The 13,977-nt window shown below is 47.5% G+C and overlaps 1 long non-coding RNA gene and 1 pseudogene across 1 annotated transcript; both read left to right on the plus strand.

Moving 5' to 3' along the window:
• Positions 1–427: 427 nt before the first annotated feature.
• Positions 428–6,712, plus strand: LOC147708739 (uncharacterized; annotated as a pseudogene).
• Positions 6,713–13,073: 6,361 nt separating this feature from the next.
• LOC147708740 (uncharacterized) lies at positions 13,074–13,456 on the plus strand. Its single transcript, XR_015296515.1, has 3 exons — positions 13,074–13,117; positions 13,204–13,293; positions 13,384–13,456. It is a non-coding gene; the product is annotated as an uncharacterized LOC147708740 (long non-coding RNA).
• Positions 13,457–13,977: the final 521 nt, after the last annotated feature.

Below are 13,977 nucleotides of genomic sequence, written 5' to 3' on the forward strand. Positions count from 1 at the left end.
CATTATTATCATGTATTATTGTTATGAAGATGTTATTGACTTATGTAAGGCAGTTTGACAAGCGTGCACTCGTTTCATGTAGCGGTTGCCTGGATAGGTAGGGCCAATGACTTACATTAGCTCCCCTAAGTATTTCGTTTTTCCCATTGCCTCAGCTGACTGCTCTGGTCGTGCTCCTCTTCAGATGCCCGCGGGGATTTTTCCTATCATTGCAGTCTCGTTTGAGCGTCTTGCTTCGCTCACTTCAGACTGCTTGTGACAGTAAGGGTTTCCACCAGCTTTGCGACCCTGCTTTCTACCACCCCTCTGTTTCCAGTAGGCTCTTTCCCTTAAAGGCTCTCTCACCTTTACATTTTATTTTAACCCTTTCAGACCCCATTCTAGTTTTTCCCCTTTTTAGCTCCTTATACTAATTTAAATTTATATAATGTCTGAGGATGAAGAGTCTTAGACTATAAAGGACAATTTAAAGTACTTTTACTAGGATTTGGTTCAACAGGCATTTTCCATCTCCATGCTGGATGTCTCAAAGAAAATGGAGGCTTCTATTTCCAAAATGCTTTATGGTCCTCCTGAAGTTCCTTCTAAGAAAGGAAAGAAATGTGGGACACCTCGCAACGTGCTCCCTAAAGGTTTTTCTCACAAAACTAGTCCTCCAATCCAAGAGGTTTCTTTTTCAGGGCTCCCTTCTTCTCCCCTCAATTTCACTCATTTACAGGACACTGACAATGATGATGACGTCTTGAGTGACGCTAATCCTAATATTGATATAATTTCTGATCCTTCTTCAAATGGGCCTCTGGTGAAAAGGCATAAAAGTTCTCCTCCTGATGGTGGTGCTTATCACCCAGTGTCCAATTATCTAGTGGATTATTTGGGTGAACCAATGTTTCACCCTGTATTAATTCATCACTCCAATTCCACTGAGTGGTTCCCATCTGGACATGTTTCAGATTACGTTTATTTTTATTTACGATATGCCCTAGATAAATCTTCCAGAAATAAATTAAGATTCGAATGTCCTCGTCCATCCCTTCCCTATAAAGTTGCTGATACCATTGTCATAGATCCTAACATGTTTTTGTTTTTCACTAAATTTGGCAAGGACCCCAAAAAAGGAGAAGACAGGGCCTGATCTAATTGCCAGGACAGGATTTTTGATGTGATTGGTTCCTTGACCAGGATCCTGGTTTTAGCCGAAGAGGGAAAAATGGAGGGTGATCAAGTTGACCCGGAAACACTATCTAATTAAGAGCAACGTGCCATATGTATGCTGGGTAATACTAATGCTTACATTTCTCAAGAAAGACTCAAAAGCTTTCCACTAAAGATAAATCCTAAACTTCGTAGCCTTGCAACTAAGAAAGAGGGTCAGCAAGGTAATGGCCTACTATTTGGAGACTCCTTCCATTGGCCAACTGTAATATCCTGTTTTACCCTGACTGGACTTTTCTCTCCCTCTGTTTTCCTTCTTCGTCTTGTGCCCTTCATTCCCAGCATTCTTTCCCTGTCTCATGCCCTTCTGTATGTGTTTTTTTTTTATCCAACGATATTCCATGCTTGAACTTTGAGCTGTGCAGTTCTCCCTGCTGTGGGTCCTCCTACTTTGTATCTTTACCTTTATTTAATAAACACAACGAATTGGATACATCAGCAGCGGTCGCCTTTTGCTTTGCTACCTCTACACTACATTTTGGTACCAGGACTGGGGCAAAAACAAATTCTTTTTGTTCCCCTCAACAGCAATTTTAATTGTATTCACTTTGCGGTGCCGTACGATGCCCCCAAGCAACTAGGACATTGCTAAATACTGCTGACAGGACCCACAAGCCTTGAGGTGCGGCCATTATCTTCTAATGTTTTCACAAGGCTTTCGCTCTTTTTGAGGCCTCAACTACCCTCTGTTAACGGCATGCAACCACTTATCTGCAAGCAATTGCTTCCTTTGCTACTCGTGCCTCCTTGCGCTTCTTATGTGCGTGACCTCTTTCAGACGCTTTGCTGGTTGCTGTAGCAACTCTGTTCTCCCTTCGCTATCCAGGCTTGGTAGTTCTCATGGCATCGCTTACTATTATCTGGATTCTTTGCATGTTTGACAGACCCTGCACATTGCCGCAGCAATACTCCCTACTGTGACGTCTTCACACGCTGCCAGAGCCATCTCTTACTCGATCTCGGCTGTGGGAGCTCTGCTCCAGCTACACCGCCTGCTGATTCTTCACACCTGTTACTTTATTTACAGCGACGCTTGGGGTATTTCGGTTGTGGGAGCCCCGCTCCAACCGCACTGTGTGTTTACCCTTCCAGCAATGCTTTTATAACATTGTTTCACTTATTAACAGCAACACTTTCAATACTTCGGCTGTGGGAGTTCCACTCCAGCTGCCCCGGCCTCTTCATAAAGTACTCTAACAACAACACATGGCATTTCCTGGCCGTGGGAGCCCTGCTCCAGCCTTCGTGTTACTTTTAATATTTATTTTTCAGGTTTTAGGTTTTTCTCTTCTCTTCAATATGCCTTCTACGAACAACGCTTTACATCCTCCACTATTTCTAGAAAGACCAGGTAAACCTGAAATTCTCTGCAAACAATGGATTCATATTTTTGAAATTTTCCTTATTGGTGTTGATGGATTATAATATACTCCAGGAAGGAAAACTGCACTTTTGTACAACCATCTAGGCATTGCTGCACAAAAGATTTTTGATAATTTACCTCCCTTTCCACAGCCTCCTTGTGATGGTGTTTGGAACGTTTACCTTGAAGCCAAAGAAAGACTTAAAACACAATTTTCAGAAGAACCAAATGTTCTCTTAGAAAGACACAGTTTCTTTAAACGTAAGCAAGCCAGTGATGAGTCTGTTGAAATATATGTGGCTACTTTGCGTGTGTTAACCTCTACATGTGATTTTCAGAATACTGTTGATATTTGCATTAGGGATCAATTTGTTTTCAACTGCGTTTCCCAAAAAAGCAAGTAAGACGACTCACTTGTAGGAATCCTTCTCTTTTAGAGGCCATTGACATTGGCAAGAGCATCAAACGCTCCATTATTTCTTCTCAAGCCATGTCAGGGCAAGAAGGACATTCTACAGTGTTTTATGTCTCTAACAATACTGAAGGTGCTACCATTTCCGCTATTAAGACAAACAGGGATACGAGCAAACAACTCATTTGTTATCGTTGTGGTTCTAAAACCCACATTGGTAACGATCCCGCCTGTCCTGCCTTAGGCAGGAAATGCTCAAAAGGTAAAAAATTAGAACATTTTCAAGCAGTTTGCAGTTCCCAGCATACTGGTGAAAATGTTAGAATCCACAATTTGGATTTGCAATTTCCCTCTGTTCCGTCTAGTGATGCCAATGTCTCTGATTGTACAAATAAGTTTTCTAATGGTCTTCTCACCATTGATAAACCTTTTGAATCCATCGAAATAGAACGTCCCCTTTGCCAAGGTTTTATTGATGGCATGCCTCTAGAAATTCTGGCTGATTCAGGAGCCCCATCACTGTTTTAGCGGATACCACTTTCTTTGCTTTATGGTCTCATTCTATTACTCTACAGAATCTGGATATTTCTCCCAAAACCTTTGGTGAGAAAGATATTGATCTTCTGTGTTTCTTTATTGCTTCATTACAAATTTTGGGTAGGACCACCAATGCCAAGGTTTACCTGGCCATTAAAGTTAGGGATTTGGTTGGTTGGATAGACTTACCCAAACTAGGTATTATTTTGAAACCCTGCCCTAAGACTCCTATTGTTTTAGGAGATTCTCCCCTACTTTTAATCAACAATACCTCTCAATGTAATCTCAAGGAGGGTGACCTTCTCTCCACTCTCAAAAACAGTTTCTTCTCTGTTTTTAGCAATAGTATTGGTACTATCAAAAGTTTTGAACAGACCATTAGATTAAAAGCAAATGCACTACCTGTTACTCACAAAGTTAGATCTGTTACCATTAACGTCAGGTCTGACCGTAAAAAACTTTTAGAGACTTTCACTAATGATGGCATTATTGGTGAAACTGACTCCTCAGAATGGGTTTCTCCCATTGCTCTTGCTAAGAAGAGGAGTGGTGATCTTTGTCTTTGTGTTGATTTGAGGTATTTTAACCGCGATATAATTGTCAACCGTCATCCTCTTCCTCACATTTTGGAAAGGCTTGCTAATATTGGCCACTCGAAATATTTCTCCACCATTGACTTACATTCTGCATACCATCAGATAGCCTTAAGTACTGAATCCCAAGAACTCACCACTTTTGTCACACCATTCGGAGCTTATAAGTACTTAAGACTACCCTTTGGACTGGCTTCTGCAGCCTCAGTATTTCAAAAAGTAATGGACATTCTGTTTAAGGACATTCCCCACGTCCAGGCTTTTCAGGACGATATTCTTGTTTTCAATGTACCAAAGATCTACATTTAGAGACCTTGCACAAAGTTTTCTCTATTCTCAGTGCCATTCAACCAAAAAAGAGTAAGTACATAGTTGAACAAATTGATTACTTAGGGCATACTATTACCCCTGAAGGCATTAAACCCAAGTTTTGTAATGTGGAAGCTATTGTATAAGCTCCTACTCCTGATAAGGATGCCTTGAGATCTTTTCGGGGTCCGTGTGAATATTATGCCCGATTTGTTCCTGATTACGCCTCCTCTGTTCAACCTCTCAGAACTCTACTAAAGAAAGGTACTAATTTTGTTAGGACTGATGAAGTTAACACTGCTTTCACTGTTATCAAAAAGCTAGTGGTCAATGCTCCCGCTTTAAGTCCTTGTATTCCTAGTCATCAATGTACTGTTACTGTGGATGCCCGTTTAAAAGGTCTTGGAGCAGTTTTTGGCCAACAAGTTAATAACAAAGAACTTAGGGGTCCATTAGGATGGCGGGTGGACTTAGTCGCCCGCCATCCCATCAGTAATCGGGACCGACCACCATAAGGACGGGGGTCCCGCGGGGGGTATTAGGATGCGTCCGCCACTGTGGCGGGCGCATCCTGTATTTTTAGCATTGTGGCGGGCGGTGCTCTCAGCACCGCCCGCCACAATGCTAAAAATGCACTTTTACATTTGCATAAACAAAGCAGCAGGCATCGCGTGGTGCCTGCCGCTTTGTCTATGCAAATGCAGGGGGCTACCACAGGTACCCCCCGTGTGCACCCACCACCTCTCCTTCACTCTGGGGGCCCGCAGGGGGTACCCAGAGTGAAGACTGCATGCCTTTCCGTGGTGGCATCGCCGCCACGGAAGGGCAACTCCCTAAGCCCATTGTAATATGGCTGGCGGTGTCTAATAGACACCGCCACCATATTAATCCTTTTCCGCCCCGGCCGCAAGCCGACCGGAGCGGAAAAGCGGCGGACCGGCTTTCCGTCCGCCGAGGTCCCACCCGCCATACTAATATGGCGGGGGAATTCGAATGCGGATTTCGGGCGGATTGCCCCCGCCAGGCTGGCGGTAGCCACCGCCAGCCTGACGGGGGCAATCCGCCCGACATCCTAATGGGCCCCTTACTGTTGCTTTTGCTTCCAAGAGTTTGTCCATTGCTGAAACCATATACAGTACCATTGAGAGGGAAGCTTTAGCTTGTGTCTGGGCTGTTGATAAATTTAAAACCTATCTCTGGGACAGAAATTTTGTTATTTTAACAGATCACAAAACTCTTGTTTATCTATTACAAGGTGATGAATTAGGCAAAGCTTCTGCTCGTCTTGTACGTTTGTTAACCAAACTACAAGATTATAATGTTACCATCAAGTATACGCAAGGTGGTAAAAATTTCAGAGGGGACTGCCTCTCGTTTGCCTTTACCTTCCACAGATTACGTTGATGACGACTTCGAGTGTGTTGTGGCTACCATTTATGCGTCTTCCTTTTCATATTGCGTTATTTCTGAAAAGGAATGGATTGATGCCTACTCTCATGATATTATTCTCAGAACATTTTGTGAATTCGTCATTAAAGGTTGGTCTCCTCTTGGTAATCTACCTCATGAATTAAAACTTTTTGCTCAAGTTGCCTCTGAGTTGTCCCTTGAGAACGACCTGTGCATCAGAAATGCTCGTTTTATCCTCCATCAATGTTCAGAGATAAACTCATTCATATTGCACATGAAGGTTCTTAGGTTTCACTGCCACATGCAAGAAACTTAAGGAAAATTATTGGTGGCCTTCCATGAATTCACAGGTTTCCTCGTTCGTTGATTTATGTCCTCAATGTATCGTTTCTGACAAGCATTGAAGAACCACGCAAAATCCTCTTCGTCCAGGTCCTTTACCTGAAAATCCTTGGTCGAAGGTTGGTTTGGATTTTGCTAGTCCTTTCAATCTCTTACCTACCTCTTCAAAGTATTTATTAGTACTTATTGATTATTATGCCAAATGGATTTATTTTTCATTGGTTGAATCTGCAACCAGTCAGTCTGTTTTAAACTTTCTAAGAAATGTTTATTTCTCTGGAAGGTCCTCCCAAAAAGCTGGTCACTGATAATGGCACTCATTTTGTCTCTGCTTCTTTGAAAAATGTCCTAATTGATTGTGGCATTAAACACATTCAAGTTACTTTGTATAGTCCTTCTGCTAACGGACTAGTTGAAAGAGCTAACCGCTTCTTAAAAGAGGGTATTCAAACTGATCTTTCTTCTGGTTTGTATTTCAGTTTATATTTCAAAGATAAGATTAATGGGGGCGTGCCCAAGATGGCGGCGTGATCGGACGCAGGTCTCCGAGGCTCCCTGCCCGATCCCGCCTAAAAGCACTTATATGCACTGCCTGATCTCCCTGAAGCACGGGAAATCATAGAGGACGATAACGGAACACAGCCGCGACCCCAGAACCCAGCCGCCCGGTCCGCACGCCGCATGGGAGGTTCCAGGCGCCAGGGACACCTGATCGCGGCCATGTAATGGTGGCTGCTTCGGAGCTGTGATCGGCCGAGCACTCGCTGTCCCGGCCTCCCCCGGCGGCGAGACGAGTTGGTCGACTGAGGAGCTTGACGAGTGGAACCCCCGCCAATATCGCCATAGCTGAGGCCCATATCGACGCGCATTCCTGTTTCCGCGACCCGGCCAGTGGTGAGGTGCGGACCGGCCGGGAGTCGCGAAAATTGAGGCCCCGGCTTTTGACCCTCTGCCCCAGCGTTCGCGGCCTTTGGCGCGGCCCTGTCGGCGCCCCCCTACAGCGCGGGAGCGGACCCCGCTGACGGTGGACAGCGCAGCGACGCCCTTCCACAGCGGACCGTACCTGAGAAGGTGCCCCAGACCGACTTGGCAAGACCCTGAGGCCGACTGATAGAACAGCACTGCAGTGACCCTGTGGTCCCCACGGGTTCAGGGAGCATTCTGAGGGGGAGCTGAGCGGAGCCGTGGGGCAGAGACTGCAATGGAGAGCCGCCCCCAAGCCAGCCAAACGCAAAAGGTGAGGAGAGTGGTGGTGGGCGCCGCGGCAGGGGCTCGGGGGGCACAATCGAGCTCCCGGTGAGGGGGCTGGCCGGGGGCCTGCGGATCGGACTGCACTTACGCCTGAGAAGCGGGACTGCACACATTCCTGTAGAAACTACCGGAGCCTGAACTCACTTGCCCTTGCCGATCTGTCCTGGCCGGGGATTCTACGGGGGAGACTTGTGGCCGCTTAGAATAGGGGGCCGTTCTCGCTACACACCTGTCTGGCTGTGGCTGCTGCCCTCTTTGGGTGCCCAACCGCTGTTTGACCTCCCCCGGGGCGGCAGACCCTGCCACCACACCGCTGACCATTAAGCGGTACCCGCCCTGTGGACATTAATTTCGGCAAGCCGAAAGAATCGTGGTGTGACTTGGCAGCTACGCGGCAGAGGTCGGCCCTTGTCCGCTGCTGCGACCCCGGGTGAAGTGGACGGTGAGCCAACCCCGGGATAGCAAAACTCACCCCTGATCTTAACGCATCGGACTTCAGCACTCACCTCCGGCCACTGAGGCTCACCGCCCATCAGGGGGGCTGATCAGGACATGGCGGGACAGAGTGGAAAGAAAGGGCCCCAGACACTCCCTGAACTATTGGCCAAGACTCAGCCCAAGCCCAGTAAAGACCCACCCTCCCCAGTGGCCACGAAAACTTCGCCGGCGTCGGGGGACGACCAGACACCCATCACCAGATTGTTCCTGGAGACGTTGTTTAACTCCCTCAGAGATGACTTCAAGTCCCTAAAGCAGGATGTAGCGGGTGAGGTTGGAGAGCTCCGACGAGACGTGGAAAGCCTCGGGGAACCGATGGTGGCCATTGAAGAAGCGGACCAGACCAGAAGCGACAAAATCATACAGCTCCAACAGGAGGTCCTGCGACTCACAGACCAGCAGCTGGACTTTCAGGCCCACGCAAAAGATCTTGAAAACCGCTCTCGTCGTAACAACATACGGGTCCGGGGGGTCCCTCAGAAAGCGGAGGGGACCAACGTCACAGGGTACTTCCAAACCCTATTCAGGACCATTCTGGGGGAGCCAGCAGACTTTAACATCCGTATTGACAGAGCACATATGGTTGGGCTACCTAGGCGTGCCTCTGACCCGCCACCGGACAACTTGGCCTTCCTCCCTGATTTCCCGCTAAAGGAGCGGATCCTCCGGGAGGCCCGGCAAGCACAGCCCCTTCAATTTCAGGGTAACCCCATAGCCTTATATCAAGACCTGTCGGCCATTACCCTTCAAAAGCGAAAGGAATTTAAGAAAGCAACGGACTTCCTGCAGCAGCACGAAACCCCCTACTCCTGGGGCCACCCGTTCAGACTAATATTTAAATGGAACGGAAAGTTACACCAATTGCGTTCACTTAAAGACACTTGCACCCTCCTGGGACTTGACCAGGAAGATGATGAGCCCACGCCGAGCGCATCGCAGAGGCCGTCCTGGGGGGCCTGGCAGACGGTGGGCCGCAGGCGGTCCCCTTCACACCGCTTGAAACCAGACGCCTCTGTCATCACACAGGAACGAGCAACAGCGGTGGCGGAGGTGGCCAAAGAGACCTCTTCCTCTGAATGATTGGTATTCTTGTTAGGGAGATCACTTAAAGCTCACATCTTACCCGTGTGATGGGAGGGAGTCGGGTAGGGGCGCCGAAGTGGGCGCCACTGGATATGACCCGTGTAAGAAACATTACCACAGCCCTGTGTGGACCAACTGGACTGGGACTATACCTTCTATTGGTTTGGGGTTGGGGTGCCGGGAGGTGGGAGGGGGGGATGTTCACGTAGATTTGAAACAATGGAGTTTGAACCTGAACAAAGAGTTTGACAGTTGGGGTGTTCTGGGGGGGGTTGGGGTGGGATGGTGGGTGGGAACCAGTGTGCCGAAAGGGGATTGTTACCAGCGGAATTGTTATGCCTTATAATTATTCTTCACTGCTTTGCCTTGCCCTCCGTGCGCTTCTGAATGTGCACACACTCGCACGGAGTATTTCATATACACTTTCCATGCAGTCTGAGATTTCAAGGGCTCGTCTTACACTGATTAGTTTGTCCCCCATTTGTCTGTCATGGGCACACTCCTCTACGCTGCGCTGCCCAGCTCACTCCTCTTATCATGGCTAATCCCACTTTGAAAGTACTGACTCTCAATGTGAAAGGGCTGAACAACCCTATCAAGAGGAGGGCAATAATTTCCTATTTAGAGAACTCCGGGGCTGACATCTGTTTATTACAGGAAACCCACCTTTGGCCCAAGGACTGGCACAGAATGCGCTCACGCGCCTTCCCCCAACAATTCTTTTCTTCCCTTCCAACAAAAAAGGCAGGGGTAGCCATCTTAGTGTCCAAACACTTCTGAGGAAAGGTGAGGGATAGAGTGGGAGAGGTCAGGGGTCGCCTTTTGGCATACACCTTCCAGATTGGAGACATGAGTCTCACGATAGGATCCATCTATGCCCCAAACACGGGACAAGAAACTTTTCTGAAAAACGCAATTTCTGAGTCCCTTCAGCCATCTAACACGCTCCTATTCATCGGGGGGGACCTTAACTTAGTCATGGACACAAATAAGGACAGATCAGGGCATTGTTATGGGGACGCGGGCGCTATCACAGCAACGGGTGTAGAGTGGTTGCGAGAGAGAGGCCTAGTGGATCTTTGGAGGGCCACATATCCTAGCGCAACACAGTTCACCTTCTACTCCCACGTCCACCGTACCTATGCCAGACTAGATCACTTCTTAGGATCATCCGAACTGCTCCCTACCCTCGGCATAGTACCTGCAGCACTCTCAGATCATGATGCAGTGGAGCTAACGCTTGTCATCCCTGCATCCTCCCGCCCTCGGGGCTCATGGCGCCTCCGCGAAACCCTACTACAACGGCCGGAAGTCAGCAAATGGCTACACAAATGCATTGTTGACTACTTGGCTATTAACGACAAGCCGGAGATATCGCTGTCGGCCCTGTGGGGGGCCCTGAAATCAGTAGTCCGCGGGGAACTAATAGCAATCGCCGCTGTGGAGGATAAAGACCGGTGAGCGAAAAGGGATGATCTCACGGCTCAAGTTGTTGAACTAGAGAGGGTACACAGCTGCACTGGCGCTCCGCGGGTCTGGAGACAATTCAAAACCGCCAGGGCTCAACTGGCTAGCTTGGACACTGACAGAGCAGAATTTGCTGCGCTCTGCCTTCGACACACATACTATGTTGGGGGTAACAGAACTGGCCGCTTACTGGCCAGCGCCTTAAAAGCTAAAACTCAACGCACGAAAATCTCTGGCCTTACGGACGATTCTGGGAACACCCTCGTTGAGGAGACCCAGATCGTGGAAGCATTTCGAACATATTATGCCTCACTATACAGTGCGGAAGCAACACTTCTCGGGGACACTGACACCTATTTAAACACAGCGGCTATAACAGAACTATCCCGAGCTAGCGCGGACGCTTTAGACGCTCCCATCCGTTTGGAGGAGGTGACTGCGGCTATCTCCCGCCTCCGCCCGCTTAAATCTCCTGGGCCTGACGGCTTTTCAGCTTGTTTTCATAAAACTTTTGGCCAACTGCTAGCTCCTGTCCTTACCCGTCTCTTTAATTCCTTTGAGGACCCGGGCTCCATCCCCCCCGATATGTTAGCGGCTGAAGTGATCGTGCTGCCTAAGCCGGGCAAGAAACTCACGCATTGCTCGGCATTCCGACCAATCTCATTGCTGAACCTAGACCTAAAACTTTTTACCGGGGTCCTGGCAGCGCGCTTGGGCCCGCTCTTGCCCGGGATCTTGGAGCCTGACCAATCGGGCTTTGTGCCCAATCGCCAATGCAATGACAACACCAAAAGGATGCTGCACTTGATAGATAATTAACGAGGACAAGGGGAACCCATTAAATCACTCGGGACCATGGGTAGCAAGTATTTATCAAAACAACAAGTGGTCCTGAGCATACTAAGATAACAAAAAATAATAGATATAGATCACAATGGAATTCTATACAGTTTAAGATTCCTTGACCAGCCGGCCAGGGAATATTTATTAGTTCAATTGTTTAGGATCTCAGAGATACAAAAATTAACCCCAATAGTTAGGGTTAAATTGGGGCACAATCCTGTGCCATATAGAGAAGAGCAAGACAAGGGGGTAAAGGTAAGTGAAAGAAAGTTATCAGGCAAACACAAGTGAGCTAGCAGGTCACTGACATTAAATATACGTTAGCAGTGTATCCTGGAGTCATTCATACAAACAATGGTATCATATAAGTACATGTATGAACTGCTCTGAGGTCGACGTTTCGATCCCTAGCTCGAGTATCACGGGATCATCATCAGGACAAGAAATTAATATTGCCTGAAAGTAATTATTTATAACACCTGTTTAGAAAAAAGAAATGAAGAAGGGAGAGAAACACAGAAATACATAGTCATTGTTTGTATAATCAATGCTCACATTGTACCAACAGACTTTTCATTCGGAAACGCAGTGGTCGGTGTTGCCATAAGGCGTGCGTATTCCGTGCAAAACCCTCTAGAAAGCATGCACTTACTGTGGGCGGTCAGGACTGGTGGGGTGAAGTGTCCGTGACGGGGCACATTAGAATTGTGAACCAGAGTGGTGGAGGGAATTGGGTAAGCCGTGAGTAGGTGAGGCTTGTGTTGGTGGGAAGTATCAGGGCTTGGGGTGAGCCTGAGGAACCTGCCCGGTGCTCGCCCGGGGTATTTTGGGCTTCGATTGAGAAGGACCTTTTACGGGGAGAGCTCGTGATTCTGTTGTAATTAAGGAACTTGATGTTGGGTCTGGGTACCTTGGATGGGTGCACCATAATTCAGATTGTTATTCCATCTGAGATTCTAGTACAGTGATTCAGCGTAGGTGCCCCGTAATTCAGATTGCACTTTCATCTGAGGGTCTGTGGGCGCGCAGGTCCGGGTTGAATGGCAGAGCTCAATCTAAAAATTAATAAGAAAGGGGTTTGTATACTTTTACTGGGTGCATACACGTTATGGGTGTTGCCAAAGTGAGAGACTTGGATGGGTTACCTTCTGGGTTGCAATGAGTTAATTACTGACGAAGTCACATTACTTAGATGTGTTCAGTTTAAGAAGCGTCTGCAGCTCCGCAATTATATGCTATAAAACGGAAGAGAGAAAGCTGTGATTACTTTACATTGACTTCCGCTAGTAATATCAAGGGGTGTCGAGTGGGCTGCAATTACCCTCGTGTGGTGGGGAAAAAGCATCGAGGTAGCATAGGTCCGAGGCAGTTACTGGTAGTTCTGTCTACTGAATATTATTGGAGCGCGACACGTTGGTCGATCTGTAAAGAGAATTGCGGAGGGACACAATTAATTAATTTAAAGGACAAGTAAAAGGTTTGTGGGGGGAGCAGGCGGATCACGTTATTTTACCAGATGTCTCCCGCCCGGGAGACATCTGGTAAAATAACGTGATCCGCCTGCGTTATTTTACCAGATGTCTCCCGCCCGGGAGACATCTGGTAAAATAACGTGATCCGCCTGCTCCCCCCACAAACCTTTTACTTGTCCTTTAAATTAATTAATTGTGTCCCTCCACAATTCTCTTTACAGATCGACCAACGTGTCGCGCTCCAATAATATTCAGTAGACAGTACTACCAGTAACTGCCTCGGACCTATGCTACCTCGATGCTTTTTCCCCACCACACGAGGGTAATTGCAGCCCACTCGACACCCCTTGATATTACTAGCGGAAGTCAATGTAAAGTAATCACAGCTTTCTCTCTTCCGTTTTATAGCATATAATTGCGGAGCTGCAGACGCTTCTTAAACTGAACACATCTAAGTAATGTGACTTCGTCAGTAATTAACTCATTGCAACCCAGAAGGTAATCCATCCAAGTCTCTCACTTTGGCAACACCCATAACGTGTATGCACCCAGTAAAAGTATACAAACCCCTTTCTTATTAATTTTTAGATTGAGCTCTGCCATTCAACCCGGACCTGCGCGCCCACAGACCCTCAGATGAAAGTGCAATCTGAATTACGGGGCACCTACGCTGAATCACTGTACTAGAATCTCAGATGGAATAACAATCTGAATTATGGTGCACCCATCCAAGGTACCCAGACCCAACATCAAGTTCCTTAATTACAACAGAATCACGAGCTCTCCCCGTAAAAGGTCCTTCTCAATCGAAGCCCAAAATACCCCGGGCGAGCACCGGGCAGGTTCCTCAGGCTCACCCCAAGCCCTGATACTTCCCACCAACACAAGCCTCACCTACTCACGGCTTACCCAATTCCCTCCACCACTCTGGTTCACAATTCTAATGTGCCCCGTCACGGTCACTTCACCCCACCAGTCCTGACCGCCCACAGTAAGTGCATGCTTTCTAGAGGGTTTTGCACGGAATACGCACGCCTTATGGCAACACCGACCACTGCGTTTCCGAATGAAAAGTCTGTTGGTACAATGTGAGCATTGATTATACAAACAATGACTATGTATTTCTGTGTTTCTCTCCCTTCTTCATTTCTTTTTTCTAAACAGGTGTTATAAATAATTACT

The sequence above is a fragment of the Lissotriton vulgaris genome, chromosome 6 (assembly GCF_964263255.1).
Source record: "Lissotriton vulgaris chromosome 6, aLisVul1.2, whole genome shotgun sequence".
In the NCBI taxonomy this organism is placed as follows: domain Eukaryota; kingdom Metazoa; phylum Chordata; class Amphibia; order Caudata; family Salamandridae; genus Lissotriton; species Lissotriton vulgaris.